The 19,654-nt window shown below is 43.8% G+C and overlaps 1 protein-coding gene and 1 pseudogene across 1 annotated transcript in view; both read right to left on the bottom strand.

Moving 5' to 3' along the window:
- The window catches only part of LOC126199154 (zinc finger protein 625-like), a 241,005-nt gene that overhangs the window by 90,978 nt on the left and 130,373 nt on the right, over window positions 1-19,654 (bottom strand). The gene's annotated exons all lie outside the window — the stretch shown is intronic.
- Window positions 17,059-17,176, bottom strand: LOC126206042 (5S ribosomal RNA; annotated as a pseudogene).

The following is a 19,654-nucleotide window of genomic DNA, read 5'->3' on the forward strand; positions in this document are numbered from 1 at the left end:
CTCCTGGCGATCGTTGATCCATACTACCGAGTTTACAGTAGTTGATATTGGAAGTTATGGACACCATAGTGACAACACTATTCAGCTTTCTATCAAGAGTATATCGAGGACAAATGTATTCTACCTCCAAATCAGGATCGCGTGTATCATACAAAAAGTTGTATTGTCTCACCTCCTCTATAAGTCTTTCTGTGTCCATGATGCATGCACTACGAGCTGCAAGACAAAAACCGCCTCACGCCGCTGCTTCCAGTGTGAGCACAGAGCGGTTGAGTGCGCCAACGGAGGCAAGCAGCCGCTCCGGCTTGCGGCGAATCTGTAATCTGTGACAACCCGGCGGCGGCCGGTGCGGCAGGCCGCGTGCCGGTGCGTCAGTGCCGCACTCTGTGTGACCGCCGCCATACAGTAACGAGCGATTCAACAGTGCGGCCTGCCCGCTGCGGTTCAAGGCCACAGGCCGGACGGCCAGGCCGCATTCTGTCTGGCCAGGCCTTTAATCCCCTGGGTGGATTCGTGCCGGGGGCTGGCACGCTTCCATGACGCGGCTAGCCGGGCGGGCCTCGGAATGCACGGTTGAGCATCTCTGTGACGGCGCTGTGCTGCTTGCATTACGACGGAGGCGCCACGCAGCGAACCTTTGGAGAACAGCTGATATGAAATGCCGTGTGGCTAGGGTCTCCCGTCGGGTAGACCTGCTGGCTGGTGCCAAGTCTGTTTAGGTGACGCCACCGTGGCGACTTGCGTTCGATGGGGATGATATGATGATGAAGACAACACAACATCCAGTCCCTGAGCGGAGAAAAATCTCCCGCAGGGAATCGAACCCGGGCCCCCTTTGCTTGGCATTCTGCCGCACTGCCCACTTGTTTTTTCATCTCATTTTGTTCGTTATTGGTTGTTGTATTTGTCCGGGGCGGACGTCTCATGACGCTTCTTCATCGTTGATCCATTTACTCAGTCTTCTTCGACCGGCTGTTACCGAAACAGAACCTAGAGACAGCGGAATTGCTGTGTGAATGCGTTACGAGACGGAACTGTTCTCTTGAGTTGGAGATCTGCAGTTGTTATTAAGCAGTGTTCAAATGGCTCTGAGCACTATGGGACTTAACATCTGAGGTCATCAGTCCCCTAGACTTAGAACTACTTAAACCTAACTAACCTAAGGACATCACACACATCCATGCCCGAGGCAGGATTCGAACCTGCGACCGCAGCGGTCGCGCGGTTCCAGACTGAAGCGTCTAGAACCGCTCGGCCACCAGCGGCCGGCTATTGTGTCTACTGACTGAATTCAGCATGACAAGCACACGTTGTAAAACCAGCACTTGCCTTCTAGCTGTGCTTCATATCTGTCAGTTCTGGATTCCCTGTTTTTCAGATGCGCATTCTTTTGGCCACTGCATTTGATGCCATTTGATTTTTGGTTATATACAATCAACTCGCTCCTAATTTAACTGTCACGCTAAAGGTGATGCTTATATGGACTGTATTTTTATTATAAAAACTCTCTTAAAGATTTGAAGTAGAATTTGCTCTTTGCGTAATGGCTTTGTGTGTAACTTTTTATATGTGCGTATTTTAAATCAATTTTTTTATTACGTAATAGCGTTGACACTTCATGTGTTTTCACTGTAGTGGAATTTCATACGTTACGCGAGCTTTTTGGTGTTGAGTATATTCTTCTTGTTGAGTAGTAACGAAACTGATTTGTTTGCCCAAACTTTAACAGTTTTGGTCTGGAAAAAGTATTTGTCTTTTAAATTTCTAAATTGTGCAAAACATTTAGAACCTGTTTAAGTAAAATAAAAATCATTTTAGCAAGGAGTAAGAACTACTCACGGATCAACCTAGTCCTCCCACTCTCTCTGACGGAATAATAGCATGTATAGACTTTTATTATCATTCGAAACAGGTAGCTGCGGTAATAATTTTAGCAGACGATATTATTGCCTTTTCTTATTCTGAAAGTGAGGACCAGCCTCCTTCGTACTTGTTATTCACGTAGGGAAGAGCCGGACGAAGTGCCCATTGGTGTTCAAATGTGTGTGAAATCTTATGGGACTTAACTGCTAAGGTCATCAGTCCCTAAGCTTACACACTACTTAACCTAAATTATCCTAAGGAGAAACACTCACACCCATGCCCGAGGGAGGACTCGAACCTCCGCCGGGACCAGCCGCACAGTCCATGACTGCAGCGCCCAAGACCGCTCGGCTAATCCCGCGCGGCTGCTCATTGGTGTTCCGGGGGGCTACGGAGTTCTGGCATTGCGCGGGAAATGCATTAATTTATTCTCCCTGGAGGGCCCAGTCAATGCATGAAGTCTTCTGACCTGATTGCTGTGCCGCTCCTCGAAGCTACAGTAATTTTTGTGCATTCTAGTTATCCTAATGTAAGGAAAGTGAGCTGCTTGTTACTTTAGTATGGGGAGGGAGAGTCACGCCTTTTTAATGAAATTATGTTGAAAGTATCAGATCTCGACTCAACAATCATAGTTTGGTTATTCAAAGTTCGGTTATGCTTTTAGAGGGTATACAGCTTTTGTGTAAAGCCGTCAATGCGGGCAAAGTAGCCATCTCGGCGATGGCTTCCGGACACATTGTGTAGGTGGGAAAATGAAAACGCAGCGACCGAAAGAATGGCTCCACGGCGATACTTACTGCAAGTTCTTCCAACGGCGACCTAGAAGCGGCAAATAAACAGAAGAAAAAGAATGTGAAAGAAGGAAAAACGAAAAGCAGTCAAAGAGAACAAAGGCAGTTAAAAGAAAACCCAACCCAAGAACAGCTCTTTTTGACGACAACGATGTAGCCAGTGGGTACAAGTAGAAAGGCAAATTTTCATGTTCAAAGCCAGCAGAGCAGTAGTTTAAGGCCAATTGTACTCCATCTGTGTCCACGAACTCTGTGCAGGATGTGAGGAACACAGTTTCAGTTTTATTTGTGAAAACTGTAAAACATATAACTGGAATCATGTTTCACAATAAAATATATTTAGCTCCTTGTTAAAATAGCTTTTATCCTTTTTTTAGTTTTAAAGTAAGCGGTCACTTTGCCCATTCACGCGGGCAAGGTGACATTCTGCCACTTTGTAAAAATTGAATTGCTTAAAGTACTTAATTTGACGTTAAGGTGATTACTCCATATTATACATCAATAGTTGTATATTGTAATCACTCAGTTCCATGAATTTCCATCTATTGCTACTCAGCTTAAAATATATAAAAACTTTTGTCTGTTCGCTTTGCCCGGCTGTCCCCTGTATATTGCGAAAAGTAAGATAAAGCTCCCTCAACTGACTGTGCGGCTGGTCCCGGCGGAGGTTCGAATCCTCCCTCGGGCATGGGTGTGTGTGTTTGTCCTTAAGGATAATTAAGGTTAAGTAGTGTGTAAGCTTAGGGACTGATGACCTGAGCAGTTAAGTCCCATAAGATTTCACACACACCCAAAATTAGCTCCCTCAACTGTAAATAAGTGTCTTCTTATGTTAAAGAAGCGCATCTCGTCATGCCATCGTGATTGAGTCGGTAAGAGGTATTCCTACAAACCTAGAGGTCCTGCGCTCAAACTCATGATGGCGGTACTTGCACCATGATACGAAGTCCACGAGAAACTCGATAAGTTTTAAGATAGAAAGAAGATGGCAATGTCACACCATAGGTAACAGGAACATCCCTGTAGCAGAGGTATCCATTTATTACAGTGCACTTTACATGTACATTCTTACTCTGTAAACCACTGTCAAATGCACATCAGAGCGTACTTCCCACTGTACTGCGGAATAGTGGTTCTTCCTATCTCATTCACGTGTGGAGGTGCGGGAAGAAGGACTGCGTTACAACCACACGAGCGTGCATTTCACTCGCGTTTGCTCAGGAATTCACACCTGCATTATAGACGACTGTTGGTTGAATAGGGCTGGCCCCACGACACTTTTTCGCACGCTGTGCGACCGCGGACTTTCGCGTTTACGCAACGCGAACGAGCTGTGGTGCTTTCGTTCTGAGAGTTTTTTACGCAGGGTGCTGGCCACACGAACGGGAAAGCCGTTAAGCTTTTATGATCTGTCTGGGGCAAGCAGCTCTGGGGCAAGTAGCCTTCCTGGAACACCTGCGTTACCGGGTAACTACTAATCTGTTACATACACTTATGACCACCGATCTACTATTGATATAAACACGTCCAGGCCATAGCAGCGTCACCTGGCGTGGAATGACTGCTAGTCAGACACACGCACGGTTACGTGTAGTATCAGTGAGCGTGCTGTCCATATGCAGAATGGGGAAGGCGCGCGGTCTGAGTTTGACCGAGGGCAGCTTGTGATGGCACGGAGGCTCGGCACTAACATTTCGGACACTGCAGGACTTGTCGGGTGTTCAAGGAGTGCTGTGGCGAATGTCTTCCACAAGAAATGGGCAGATGTAGGGCAAAACAGAAAAAATTCGAATATTTTTAATTGCATAATTTATTACATTGATTCTTTAGGAATAACATTGCAAATTTCATAATCGAATTCTGGCTAGAAATATGTTTTAAAAAACTTTGTTTGTGCGCCTAGCCTGCCACGTACACTCTTTCTATCCTTTGATCTACACCATCTCTACGTTAGAAATTTTTTGTGCGTTTGTTTTTCGTTCACACAATCGAAACGAACTGCAGATGAGTCTAGAAGGCTGTCAGAAAGATTATCTTTGCTTATGCCCTTGTTTACAACGTGGCTTTTAAAAGATGGAGGCACTGGGAGGTGTTAACAGACTGACAGACGAGGAAATTCACACTTTACAAATATAGTACAGAAAAGCCATCAGGGATAACTTACATTGTGTGAAAACAGTGCAGCAATCCGTGTGGGCAATATTCTTCGACAAACTATGCTCAGATGATAATCCTCAACACTCACATTGTGACATGCAAAATGGTTCAAATGGCTCTAAGCACTATGGGACTCAACATCTGAGGTCATAAGTCCCCTAAACTTAGAACTACTTAAACCGAACTAACATAAGGGCATCACACACCTCCATGCCCGAGGCAGCATTACATCATATTAGGCTCCAAGAAGCTGTTCCCAGAGAAGTGGAGACGCAAGAAGTATATAGATGACGAAATGTGGTGTGAGGTACCTGTGACAGATGTCAGATTCGGTAACATTCACGTGAGAAAGACCGCCTGCATAATTCTACTGCTCTGTTATTGGCTGCTGTGTTCGGAGCAAGGGCGCCAAAACGTTGTAGTTCTTGCTATTAGTTAAACTACTCATTGGAATAACTTCACTTTTTAATATAAATATCTCTCAACAGCTATCAGTCAGTCATTTTAGAATTATTGAAAACAATTTAAATCAAAAACAAAAGACTATCGAAATTGCAGACGAAGCACTTCGGAAGCGTTCGGGTCACGCCTTTTCTGGTATGGCGCGCGAAATATTTCGGGCTGTTCGTCACTCTGGATTAGGCAGTGGAGAAGAACAGACATGTTGTCTGTCGTAGGATGTGTTTCCAATTTTTATTCAAGTTCCTGTTCGTCACTCTGGATTAGGCAGTCGAGAAGAACAGACATGTTGTTATGTTGTCGTAGGATGTGTTTGCCAGTATTCAGTATTAAAAGATTCACTCCGGTAGTCATGTGGCACAGACACATGTCACAAATAGTGTAAAGATACATTTTCGTAAACACTGTGTTTGATCATGTACTTTGCTGTATCAGAAGGTGTTGTATTAAGATCATGTTGTCTTCTCGTGTGGCTATATTAGAATACGTGAGTGGCATCCCAAAGAAGTGATACATTATTTCAGAAAAGAACCTCGCTAAAAGTCAGTTTCAGCCTCAAGATACAGAACCTACGACCTGTGTGCTATTTTCTGCGCTGGGGACATCAACTTGAAGACAGCAGGTTAGTGAACTACAACAGAACCTTCGTATTCCACACATTACAGTGGAAACAACTAGGCGCCTCACGTGTACTGCATGTACAGAACAAATGTGCTCAGTGACACGTCATCTGCAGCAATGCAGAGGAGGTAAAGGAGGATGATCGTTATTAACACCAACAATCAAATCATTCTTCCTTTCTGCGACAGTAGCAGCAGCGCGGTTCCGCACGGATGCGCTTAGAACCGGTCGGTCACAGCGGCCGGCTATTGTGACATATGGTGGTGCAAATATCTTCAGGCAGAAGCCAGTGGAAAGCCATACACCCACAAACATGATTTGTCACTTGCTGTTTTAGATGTTACAAAACCAACTTTCAGGTACCTTGCCAATCCTGAGCTGCTAAAAACAGTGTACATGGGAAAACACAAAATAGAAATGAGAGCTACACTCACATTATATGGCTGTCTTGTCCAACACAGTATTTGTGTCCTGAGTTACAGTGAAGATAGCTGCATGTGACTCCTGTATGGGTTCAATAGTGGAAATGTAGGTAGGATAGAGTGCCTGCAAAATGGTTCAAATGGCTCTGAGCACTATGGAACTTAACATCTGTTGTCATCAGTCCCCTAGAACTTAGAACTACTTAAACCTAACTAACCTAAGGACATCACACACATCCATGCCCGAGGCAGGTTTCGAACCTGCGACCGTAGCAGTCGCGCGGTTCCGGACTGAAGGGCCTAGAACCGCTAAACCACCGCGGCCGGCGAGACAAGGCTTCCATCCAAGGTACATTCACACTGGAGAAGCTTCGATGAGGCGCGACTGGGCAAAGCTTAGGCAGCAGAAGAAAAACTGCAAACGTTGTCTAGGCATTGGAGGCAGGGAAAGAGATTACTCCAGGATGAAGGGGAAGAGAATGGAGACTATGGATGGAGAAAAGCATTAGTCAGTAGAGGTATAGCAATATTGTCAAAAATTGAAATAAAAACTTTAAATACGAATTGCTGTAGACTGACTTTTTTGAGCTATAATGTACCTTTTCTCAGGAACTATAAACTAACATCCTGATATCTGGCATAGTTATTAAGAATTAATTACTGAATAATCCTGTACATTCCATTATCTTTTCTCTGAGAAAAATTCTTCTTTAACATTTAACAAAAATAAAGTAGTCCCAGGTAACACAAAACTGAAAAATTAATATAAAAAAAACTATGTCCTTAAACCAAAATCTGTTCCACACGTTTTAATAGCCTTTTATACGGATGTAAACTGTGAAATTCCAGTTTTATTACGAGATTAGTTTACGAGAAAACTTACATTATAGAAACAATGGTAATTAAAAATTCAAATCCTTATAAAATATACGTCGATGCGCATTTTCAAACAAAAATTGCACAGAATATCAATCATTATGTTTTACATCATAGTATCAAGTTTTACTATTATATCTGCAATGTTTTTGGAGATATACATGTTTAAGTACAATAAAGCACATTGCCCTATTCTGTCCTTGAAGCTGGGCAGAGTATAAGTGCGTCTGAACACACAGTGCGCCGAACACTCCTAACGATGGGCCCCCACAGCCGACGACACACGCTTGTACCTATGTTAACACCGCGACATTGACAACTACGACTGAAATGAGCATGTGACCATCGGCGCTGGTCTTTGGCCCAGTGGGAGAGGGCTACGTGGCGTGGTGAATACCGATACCTTTTTCATCATGAGGATGGGAGGGCGCAAATCTGTGGTCTTGCAGAGGTACAGCTTTTTGACACCTGCACTGCGAGACAGAGACAAGCTGGCGGCGGCTCCATTATGCTCTGAGAAACATTCACGTGGTCATCCATGGGTCCAGTGGAGCTCGCCGGCCGGTGTGGCCGAGCGGTTCTAGGCGCTTCAGTCTGGAACCGCGCGTCCACTACGGTCGCAGGTTCGAATCCTGCCTCGGGCATGGGTGTGTGTGATGTCCTTAGGTTAGTTAGGTTTAAGTAGTTCTAAGTTGTAGGGGACTGATGACCTCAGCAGTTAAGTCCCATACTGCTCAGAGCCAATTGAACCAGTGGAGCTCGTGCAAGGCACCAGAACGGCGAAGGAGAATCGTACACTGGCTGCAGACCATGTATGACCCTTCATCACGACCATGTTTCCCAACAGTAGTAGCACTTTTCAGCAAGATAAAGCGCAATGTCACAAGACTAGAGTGTGATGGAGTGGTTCTAGGAACACAATGACGAGATTCAACTGATATGCTGGCGTCCCAACTCGCCAGATCTGTGCACGATCGAACACATCGGGGATGTGAATGAACGTGGCAGCAGAGCTCATCGTTCCCTGGAACGCAAGGATGGCTGACATAGTGTTTAGTGTATGTGGGATTGTAAAACAGTTAAGATCCTTAGACACCAGGGAGGCATCTGGCCCAGACGGTAAGATTATATGTTGACTATGCTACAAATATAGCACCATTCTTATCCATCATCTATCAGAGATCATTGGAACAGAGGAAAGTTCCACGGGACTGGAAGAGGGCCCAGGTCATAGCAGTCTATAAGAAGGGTAGAAAATCGGATGCACATAATTACCGGCCAATTTCACTGACATCGATTTGTTGCAGAATCATGGAACATATTTTGCGTTCCTACACTGTGAGAAGCTCATCTGTAGAAACCAGCACGGTTTTAGGAAACAGTGATCATGCGAGACACAGCTGGTCCTCTTTGTGCATGATATACAACAGGCACTAGATACCGGCTCCCAGGTTGATGCCATATTTCTCGACTTTCGAAAGGCGCTCGACTCAGTTCCGCACTGTCGCTTGCTTACGGTCTATCCGATGACATATGCGGTTGGATAGAAAGTTTTCTAACAGACAGGGAAAAGTATGTCGTCCTGAACGGGGTGACTTCAACAGAGCGTAACTTCAGGTGTGGCCCAGGGCAGCGTAATAGGTCCTCTGCTTTTTACGATTTACATAAACGATCTGGCTGATGGTATTGACAGCGACCTTAGAGTGTTTGCCGATGATGCTGTAGTCTACAGGAAAGTAGTATCACACGAAAGTTGTGAACAAATCAATGAGGATTTGCAGAAAATAAATGCGTGGTGTAATTACTGGCACTTATTTCTCAATATTAGTAAGTGTAACCTACTGCGTATAACAAGGCGAAAATCCCCATTAATGTACGAGTACAAAATAAATGCCCAGTCTTTGGAAGAGGTAACGTCCGTCAAGTATCTGGGTGTGAATATTCGAAATGATCTCAAATGGAATGATCAGATTACACAAGTAACGGGTAAGGCGAGCTCTAGGTTGCGGTTTATTGGTAGAATCCTGAAGCGATGCAGTCCTTCAACAAAGGAAATAGCTTACAATACGTTAGTTCGTCCAGTCTTGGAGTATTGTTCGTCTGTATGGGACCCTTACCAGTTGGGTCTGATTCAAAAGATTGAGAAGGTCCAAAGAAGAGCGGCAAGATTCGTGATTGTTACATTTAGCCATCGCGAGAGCGTTACAAATCTCATAGAAAGTTTGAAGTGGGACACACTTGCAGGTAGACAACACGCTAAACGAAAGGGGCTGCTCACTGAATTCCGAAATCCGATCTTCGCCGAGGATGTGGAGCATATATTATTACCACCAACTTTCAAATCGCGCAATGATCGCCATTCAAAGATAAGGGGAATTACAGCTCGTACTGAGGCGTTCAGACAGTCGTTTTTCCCTCGCGTGATCCGCGAGTGGAACAGAGGGGGGGGAATGTGACTTTGGTTCGAACTGTGCCTCCCGCCACACACCGCTTGGTGGCTAGCGGAGTATACACTTCTGGCCATGAAAATTCCTACACCACGAAGATGACGTGCTACAGAAGGGAAATTTAACTGACAGGAAGAAGATGCTCTGATATGCAAATGATTAGCTTTTCAGAGCATTCACACTAGGTTGGCGCCGGTGGCGACACCTACAACGTGCTGACATGAGGAAAGTTTCCAACCGATTTCTCATACACAAACAGCAGTTGACCGGCGTTGCCTGGTGAAACGTTGTTGTGATGCCTCGTGTAAGGAGGAGAAATGCGTACCATCACGTTTCCGACGTTGATAAAGGTCCGATTGTAGCCTATCGCGATTGCGGTTTATTGTATCGAGACATTGCTGCTCGCGTTGGTCGAGATCCAGTGACTGTGAGCATAATATGGAATCAGTGGGTTCAGGAGGGTAATACGGAACGCCGTGCTGGATCCCAACTGCCTCGTATCACTAGCAGTCGAGATGACAGGCATCTTATCCGCATGGCTGTAACGGATCGTGCAGCCACGTCTCGATCCCTGAGTCAACAGATGGGGACGAATGCAAGACAACAACCATCTGCACGAACAGTTCGACGACGTTTGCAGCAGCATGGACTATCGGCTCGGAGACCATGCCTGCGGTTAGCCTTGACGCTGCATCACAGACAGGAGCGCCTGCGATGGTGTACTCAACGACGGACATGGTGCACGAATGGCAAAACGTCATTTTTTGGATGAATCCAGGATCTGTTTACAGCATCGTGATGGTCGCATCCGAGTTTGGCGACATCGCGGTGAACGCACATTGGAAGCGTGTATTCGTCATCGCCATACTGGCGTATCACCCGGCGTGATGGTATGGGGTGCCATTGGTTACAAGTCTCGGTCACCTCTTGTTCGCACTGACGGCACTTTGAACAGTGGAAATTACATTTCAGATGTGTTACGACCCGTGGCTCTACTCTTCATTCGATCCCTGCGAAACCCTACATTTCAGCAGGATAATGGACGGCCACATGTTTTAGGTCCTGTACGGGACTTTCTGGAGACAGAAAATGTTCAACTGCTGCCCTGGCCAGCACATTCTCCAGATCTCTCACCAATTCAAAACGTCTGGTCAATGGTGGCTGAGGAACTGTCTCGTTACAATACGCCAGTCACTGCTCTTGATGAACTGTGGTGTCGGGTTGAAGCTGCATGGGCAGCTGTACCTGTACATGCCATCCAAGCTCTGTTTGACTCAATGCCCAGGTGTGTCAAGGCCGTTGCCACGCCCAAAGGTGTTTGTTCTGGGTACTGATTTCTCAGGATCTATGCACCCAAATTGCGTGAAAATGTAATCACATATCAGTTCTAGTATAATATATTTGTCCAATGAATACCCGATTATCATCTGCATTTCTTCTTGGTGTAGCAATTTTAGTGGCCATTAGTGTATATGTAGCTATAGATGTAGATGGAATTAGGTGACTTGTGTTGCAGAGGTGGTGCCAACTCCCTCCAGCGGCCTACCAATGCCTCATTGCCTCCATGATAACAACGCGTCGCCACTGTTATCGGTGCCAAAAGTGGACCAACCGGCTGTTACGTAGGTGGCCAAAATGTTGTGGGCCATCAGTATATGTAACATCGCAGTGCAGCGACCGTTGAATTCAATATATCGTATCTATTCTTTCGGGCACACACACGTACGCACACACACACACACACGCACACACACACATACACACACACACACACACACACACACACACACACACACACATTCGTTCTCGGCTGAGAACGAAAATACAAGAAAACTATAGGAAATTACCCTGCCCATAAGAAAACTAACCAAAACGGCAAAAGATTTGTATCCATCTGTGAAAATTACAACCGCAGATAATGTCAACCCACTTTCGCCATCTACCCAGAACGCAGACTACTTGGCGATATTCCGTACAAACCATCGGAGAGTTCCAAATACACCACGTCGCAAGCTCCAGAAGTAACAGCCTGAAATTATGAATGTCAAAGAGAAGTAAAACATAAATGTGGCTTCATATCATTACATGTCCATTATTAAATTCAAATCTATACCCACAAACACCAGAAACACCAATGAAAAAAATAATACGCTTTGACAATGATAAACTTCGACAAAGGGTCATGGAGTTCCAAGAAAAGGAAAGACCAAGCGACTGTGACTTCAATACCACTAAAGAGCGCCTTATAGAGGTTGCCAAAGAATTTTCAGAAGTCAAAAGAAGTAAAAAACGTGCTTGTTGGAATGACACATGCGAGTCATTCCTGAAGGAAAGGCTCAGTACATGGAAATAATACTACTCAACTAAGTGGGAAACTGACTGGGAAACCTAAACAATGCAACGTGTCCAAACAGCCAGGGCAATCAGAACTGAGAAACGTTAGTACGAAAAATCACTCATTGAAAAGATAGAACAAAATTTTAGGAAGAATGAAACTGGAGAGTACTACAGAACCTTCAAACGCAAAATGACCAGTTACAAACGACTTTCATTATGCTTTCAGCGAAAGGACGGTACACTGGCGACTTCAAATGAAGAAGATTGTCGGGTTCTAGCAGACTGCTTTCAAGACCTACTAAAATGTAATAAACCCCCAAACACTATTGATATCAAAGAACCACTGCGCAGGTGCCCAGAGTCCAGACAAAGATTAAATCAAGCGCTGCATTGCCCGTCTGAAAAAAAAAACAAAGCACCTGGAGAAGACTCAATCGTAGCATAACTGTGGAAATATGTCCCAAAGGAATCACTTGAAATCTTACAAAAACAGATAGAAAAAATTTGGAGTGAGCAATCTGAGCCGTGCTGCAATTCACGTTGGTGCTGTTGTAGGTTTTCATCATGTGTTGGAGGCCAGACTATCGTTTAGTTGACATGGTTGCAGTTGTTGGTATTCTTGTTGTGTTGACTGGCGACACTTGGTTTCACAAGCGTTGCCTGTCCGCTAGTGGCAGCAGTGGCGTTATCAATATGTAGTAACTGTGTTCAAAAAATGTACAAATGTGTGTGAAATCTTATGGGACTTAACTGCTAAGGTCATTAGTCCCTAAGCTTACACACTACTTAACCTAAATTATCCTAAGGACAAACACACACCCCCATGCTCGAGGGAGGCCTTGATCCTCCGCCGGGGCCAGCCGCATAGTCCATGAGTGCAGCGCCTTGAGACCGCTCGGCTAATCCCGGGCGGCTAGTAACTGTGGCCCTATCTTTGGGGTAGCAGGAGGAGCCAGGTCCGCGCAGAGTGAGAAACACGCCGGGATCGCTGGCGGCGCCCGTGGACTACCATATCGAGGGGCTGTGCTCACAAAAGTGCACGACCTCGTCGAAATCGGATCCTGCAAGTTTTGAGTGCATTTCAATTCTAGTAGACAAATTTCCACCATTGTGAAATCTCGCGATTCTCCAGTGACTTGGGTTCGTGTTGCTGCTCGTGATGTCGCCAAAGCAAAGAGCAGTGAGTGGAGTGCTTGGGGAAGGCGGGTCCGATTATCTTTCCTGGGCTTCTAGTTACTATTTACTACCTTCAGCTTGTTACAATTGTTAAGTTCAACCAGCGGTCCGTCTCTAATGACCTCGTTGTCGATGGGACGTTAAACAGTAATCTCCTCCTCAACCAGCGGTATTTTGCGGCCTGGTGGCCGCTGATACCCCAGTTACCAGCTCTGCCAGTTAGTGTATGTAACGGCATTGTACGTTTCCTCACCTTGCCGCTGCTGTCCAGTGAGGCGTGTGTTTGACAGCTTTCTTGATTGCAGGTTGGTTGACGATTCTTCTACCTTGGTGGTAATGATTCCTTTCTTGTTCCAGGCGCTGTAAGCACAGTATTCTGCGGCAGAGTCCAGTCTATCAGTTCCGGCTTGGGCGTATTTTTATATCTTTGCATTTGGTTTATAGGACGTCAGGTAGCCTCACAAAGATTATCATTAGTCACTCGTTAGACTGCCATTAGTTACCATCTCGATGTGTGAATGCAACTCTTGGCTGCCTTTCTCATCGCTCGTGAAAGCGGTTTTGGCCTGACCTACTCAGAGGCCGATTCCTGGAGCACCATCTGTGACTGGCCCTTGTGTTTTTTTATTGTGTTATTATTTTATTATTGTATTACCAAGTTGCCATCATTTGTCTCACCTGTTTGGTGATCAGTTGCTTGTCCTTTTGAATGAACCTTTCTTATTATATTTGCTGTTCTATTGTATGTTGTTAAATTTTTTTTAGTAATTGCCATTCTTGGCGTTAAAGGCCTTCAGCCGTGACTGTGGTTACCTGCCTTAAAATTCTAACTGTGACCACATTGGCTTGTTTTCAGAACATTATTGGCTGTGTCTGTATTTTATGTATGTTTGTTAATTTTTTAAATAATTACCATTCTTGGTGTTTAAGGCCTTCAGCCGTGTAAGAATTCTTAATTTATTGTCATTAAGGCCTTCAGCCGTGAGTGTCGTTACTTGTTTTAAATTTCTAATTTGGTAATTCTATTTTAGCATTGAGCTTTAAGATCTTTGGTGATTTGTCTTTTATATTTTAATAACTGTAATTGTAAGTTACAACAAGTTTAAACAATTCTTAATTTATTCCCATTAAGGCCTTCAGCCGTGAAATAATTCTTAAATTCCTGCCATCAAGGCCTTCAGCCGATGTCCTTGCCATTCTGTCAAACGACGTAGACACCACTAGAGTTCAAATGGAACTGAGCAAACTAGCCTGCAAATATCATTTGAGAAAACAGAAGTCATGCCGAACAATAAAGACGCCCCACCAAAACTCCGAATGAAATATGGGGTCATCGCCCGAGTATACAAATTCAAATATCTGGATGAGATCAACATGAAAAATGTACTGGACAAGGAAGCGCTTAGGGAATGGATACTCAAACTACGAGTAGAAACAGCTTACCAGACATCCCGCACGATTTACAACAAGAAATGCCTTTTCCAGAAGACTAAGAAACATCACTACGAAACAGTTTTGTAGCCAGTAGTTTTGTATGCAGCAGAAACTTTATTCCTAAACGCTGATAAAACCTCCTCGAAGAACTGGAGGAAAAAGAGCGCAAAATCATTAGAAGATTCCTAGGATCCAAGTACAAGAATGGCATCCGTCAAAAGAGATCCAACAAGGAAGTCTACAGTAAAATGGAAAAAATTACAGACAAAATCCGTTAAAAAAACGGGCACGATTTTATGGTAACCCCAAACGAATTGACGGAAGTAGGTTAATCAAAAATAAATTTCTCTTTTTTGATTCAAAAGCAAAAACTACGATGCCATGGTTCAAAAACACCAAAGAAGACCTCCAGATGCTACATATCAAACCCGAATATGCTTTTGACACAGTTGTATTCCGAATGAAGGTAGTGACAAACGGAATAACCCGAGACGAGCAAGCGCGAAGAAGACACGGTGTCCTTTGGACAAAAGAGCGCAAGCAGGCCCACTCACAACGAATGAGGAAGATATGGGCTCAGGAAAAGCGCGCACTTGCGCTTGCGTGCGTGCGTGTGTGTGTGTGTGTGTGTGTGTGTGTGTGTGTGTGTGTGTGTGTAAAAATATCATACAGATAATGCACACTGACAGCAAAGAAAAGTAAGTGACTCTTCTCGAAGAGCTCGAAAAAAAAATCCGTTTCTCCAAATCACCGAAACTAACTCTCAAAGAACAAGTAGACGTTGCAAACAAATCATTTCTATGGATATGTAAGGAAATATTTTAAAAATAAAAAAATGTAATTTCATGGCCGCCTCACATCCAGCAACTTTTTAAAAAAATAAATAAAAAAATTACAATGTCTATTTAACCTTATATAATTTACCACCAACCATTCTACATATTATAAATGAATGAGTGGTTCCACAAGCAGGCAACAATTTCACTTTCGTAATTAGTAATGTCTGTTATGTATCTGTGTGTGTAACATCTCTGTATTCCTTGACTTAAGCACTTTGACCAGAATCTCTATTTTTTTAAATGTAAACATGTTGGATGTTGTGAGTGAGTGGGTGTCTGAAGTTAGCAACATCTAAAGTGTCACTTCTTTATCAAAGCCCTAGTATGGAAACACTAATAATTATCACTGTGACTAACATCCAGTTAATGTGTAAAAAAACGAAATATTTTTGCACAAAAACGTGATAAATTTAATGTGAAAACGATGTGGATACAGCAGCTTTAGGTAAGTACTACAATATTTTGCAACACATGTCACTTCGCTATTTCCAAATGTTCCATTTGTGTCTATTTAGCCATCTTCACTATATTTGTTTTTTATTTAAACAGTGATCTCCAGCACTGAGGAGGGAAACATGTACCTGAATGTAAACCACATGAAGATGGGCTTTTCAGTCCACAAGAATTATTTGGAGGTGGTGCTGCGCCTGGCAGATTCGAAGTTGGGTTACAAACATTTCACCTAATTCAGTTAATTTCAGTACTCTACAGTCTGCTTGATGCCCCTACGTCCATGATTCTGGGACAATAGTTGCTGTCTGCTATGGTCATTAACAAACAGACAATTACTTTTTGTAATTACACTATTAGCTGCCTGATCTTCATGGTTTAATGCTTCTTTCGTGTTTTTCATCTACGGATCCCACACAGTGAAAGAAGTTTGCTGTCTTCTCGTAGTCGCTGATATTCTTCCAATCTTCTATGGTCGGTGGTTTCATACCTTCCTCCTTTAGCATCCGCCATATGAACGCGTATTTGCCTCTAATAATGCCAGAAATTGTAGATCCGCCAGAAGAAACTCAAAATGTGGAGAACGCATCGAATTCGCAGTCCCCTGATATCAGTAAAATTGTATTTGATCCTTTAGAAATGGCTGATGAAAGCCTGCGATTTTCTTTTTATTTATATTTTGCATGAAGCTTTTCGGGAAATTTCTCCCTTTTTCAGGTGTGTTTTCTATGTGCTACGTCATTTATTCGTGGTGTTTTCCATGTGTGAAGTACTGTATTATCCTGATATCTTTACTGTGATGTATAAAAACGAGTAAAAATTTTCAATTAATCATCGCTATTTATGTAAGAGTTAATGGCAAACATCTATATAAAGATAGATGGCACGTGTTCTATAGATTAACCGACGAAATTCCGCTCATGGTTGATACTAACAATAACTCTTAGCGTCACAGGTGCGGTCTCACAGACCGCCAGCGTTCATTGTTACTCTGTTGCTGATGAATAGTAAGCACTCCGTCTTCAGGCCACAAGTGGTCCATTGGGACCATCCGACCGCCGTGTCGTCCTCACTCAGGATGCGGTTAGGAGGGGGTGTGTGGTCAGCACACTGCTCTCCCAGTCGTTATGATGGTTTTCGAGTAGTTCCTCAATTGGCATCACGAGGCTGAATGCGCCCCGAAAAATGGCAACAGCACATGGCGGCCCATATGGTCACCCATCCAAGTGCCGGCCACGCCCGAAAGCGCTTAACTTCGGTCATCTGACGGGAACCGGTGTATCCACTGCGACAAGGCCGTTGCCCGCTAATGAATAGGGTTGGGCAGAAAGTTACAGCGATTATTTGGTTGTTCTTCCCCGAAGCTGCGACCTTTGTCAGTAGCCACTTTAATGTGACGTGAAACTATGCTAATACTGCTTCTTTCGTGCTAGTGGTCTCTGAGACCTGGCATTTGTGTTATGGACACAGTAGCCAAGTCTTCAATTGCCATTCATGTTACGGATCCTGGCTTTGGTAATAATGTTTTAAAATGGTTTGAGGACAGTTTAGGAAGTGATGCTGGATTAGGTAGTGACAACGAAATTAAAAGTGAACATAGTTCAGAATAGGAACAGGGCGAAAGTAAAGACGAATTTGTTTTGCCATCTGTGAAATCCTTGAATAAGACAAGTGATCAAAGTGATGAAGACAGAATTGTAGCGACTGAATCTTTAGCTAAAGGTTCAACCATAAATATATTTAGTTGAAACAAATATCGCTGATCGTCGAAGCCTCTTCCAACAATGGCCAATGACATTATTTTTCTGAGTGTTAGACGTAAGTGGGTCAATGCGTTTGTCCTTCACAATCCCTGTAAAAACGATAGGTCAGCCGCTTTAATTTTTTGATGAAGCTTGCAAACTCTTTGGTGACACCACAGATAGAAAGGAGTCAACAACCATCACATAGCTCGTGAACTTCGTACATCCATTCATCGTGTTTTGGTGTAGCAGAACAAAGACAGAAGTCGTTGAAGAACGACCGGAAAAACGCAAAGTATGGTTCATCTGTGACCCAAGTAGGAAGAGAAAGACGTCTTATATTTGTCAGTGTTGTAAGAAGCCAATCTACCTTGATTTCTTTACAAAAATTTTCAGCGAGTGCAAAGCAAACATCTGAGAAGCGAACTGAAAATCTGAAAATTACTATACCTGCGCCGGTGAAACATACACGGTAGGTTTAAGTAGAAGCTGACAACATTCTCGGAATAATAACATTTCAAACATTGTATTGATGATTGCCGCCCCGACATCTTACTTCAAAATATTTTGAACAATCATGAAGATGATACCAGACTTACCCAGTGTTAAATTTCCATTCAGTCACCAAGTAAACCATGTATATTTCAAAGCTTGTACAGTCGAATTTCGTTCTTAAGGCTTATTTAAACTAGCAGGTTGTTTAACAATATTAAAATTTTTGTTGTTTGTACGCGCAGTTATTTTAAAACGTCAAAGGTTAAAATGAGTACAGAGCAAAAAATCCCCCTCCCCCCTTAAGCTGCTGCCCCTAGACCTGTGCCTAGTGGGCTTATATGTAAAACCACCACTGTCAAAAGCCTTCCGGATGTCGCTGCCATATGTCAAACCGATATCAACAGCGTTTTTTTAAATAGGAACCCCAATTTTTTTTTACATATTCGTGTAGTACGTAAAGAAATATGAATGTTTTAGTTGGACTACTTTTTCCGTTTTGTGATAGATGGCGCTGTAATAGTCACAAACGTATACGTACGTGGTATCACGTAACATTCCGCCAGTGCAGACAGTATTTGCTTCGTGATACATTACCCTCGTTACAATGGACCGTTTAGCAATTGCGGAAAATATCGATATCGTGTTCATGTGTGGCTATTGTGATCAAAATGCCCAACGGGCGTGTGCTATGTATGCTGCTCGGCATCCTGGACGACATCATCCAAGTGTCCGGACCGTTCGCCGGATAGTTACGTTATTTAAGGAAACAGGAAGTGCTCAGCCACACGTGAAACGTCAACTATGACCTGCAACAAATGATGATGCCCAAGTAGGTGTTTTTGCTGCTGTCGCGGCTAATCCGCACATCAGTAGCAGACAAATTGTGCGAGAATCGGATTGGTCGTCGAAGCACCATACCATGGCCCGCACGTTCACCGGATCTGACATTCAAAATGGTTCAAATGGCTCTGAGCACAATGGGACTTAACATCTATGGTCATCAGTCCCCTAGAACTTAGAACTACTTAAACCTAACTAACCTAAGGACATCACACAACACCCAGTCATCACGAGGCAGAGAAAATCCCTGACCCCGCCGGGAATCGAACCCGGGAACCCGGGCGTGGGAAGCGAGAACGCTACCGCACGACCACGAGCTGCGGACCGGATCTGACGTCCCCGGGTTTCTTTCTGTGGGGAAAGTTGAAGGATATTTGCTGTCGTGATCCACTGAGAATGCCTCACAATATGCGTCAGCGCATTGTCAATGCATGTGCGAACATTACGGAAGGCGAACTACTCGCTGTTGAGAGGAATGTCGTTACACGTATTGCCAAATGCATTGAGGTTGACGGACATCATTTTGAGCATTTATTGCATTAATGTGGTATTTACAGGTAATCACGTTGTAACAGCATGCGTCATCAGAAATGGTAAGTTCACAAAGGTACATGTATCACATTGGAACAACCGAAATAAAATGTTCAAACGTACCTACATTCTGTATTTTAATTTAAAAAAACCTACCTGTCACCAACTGTTCTA

This window comes from Schistocerca nitens, chromosome 1 (assembly GCF_023898315.1).
Source record: "Schistocerca nitens isolate TAMUIC-IGC-003100 chromosome 1, iqSchNite1.1, whole genome shotgun sequence".
NCBI classification, from domain to species: Eukaryota; Metazoa; Arthropoda; class Insecta; order Orthoptera; family Acrididae; genus Schistocerca; species Schistocerca nitens.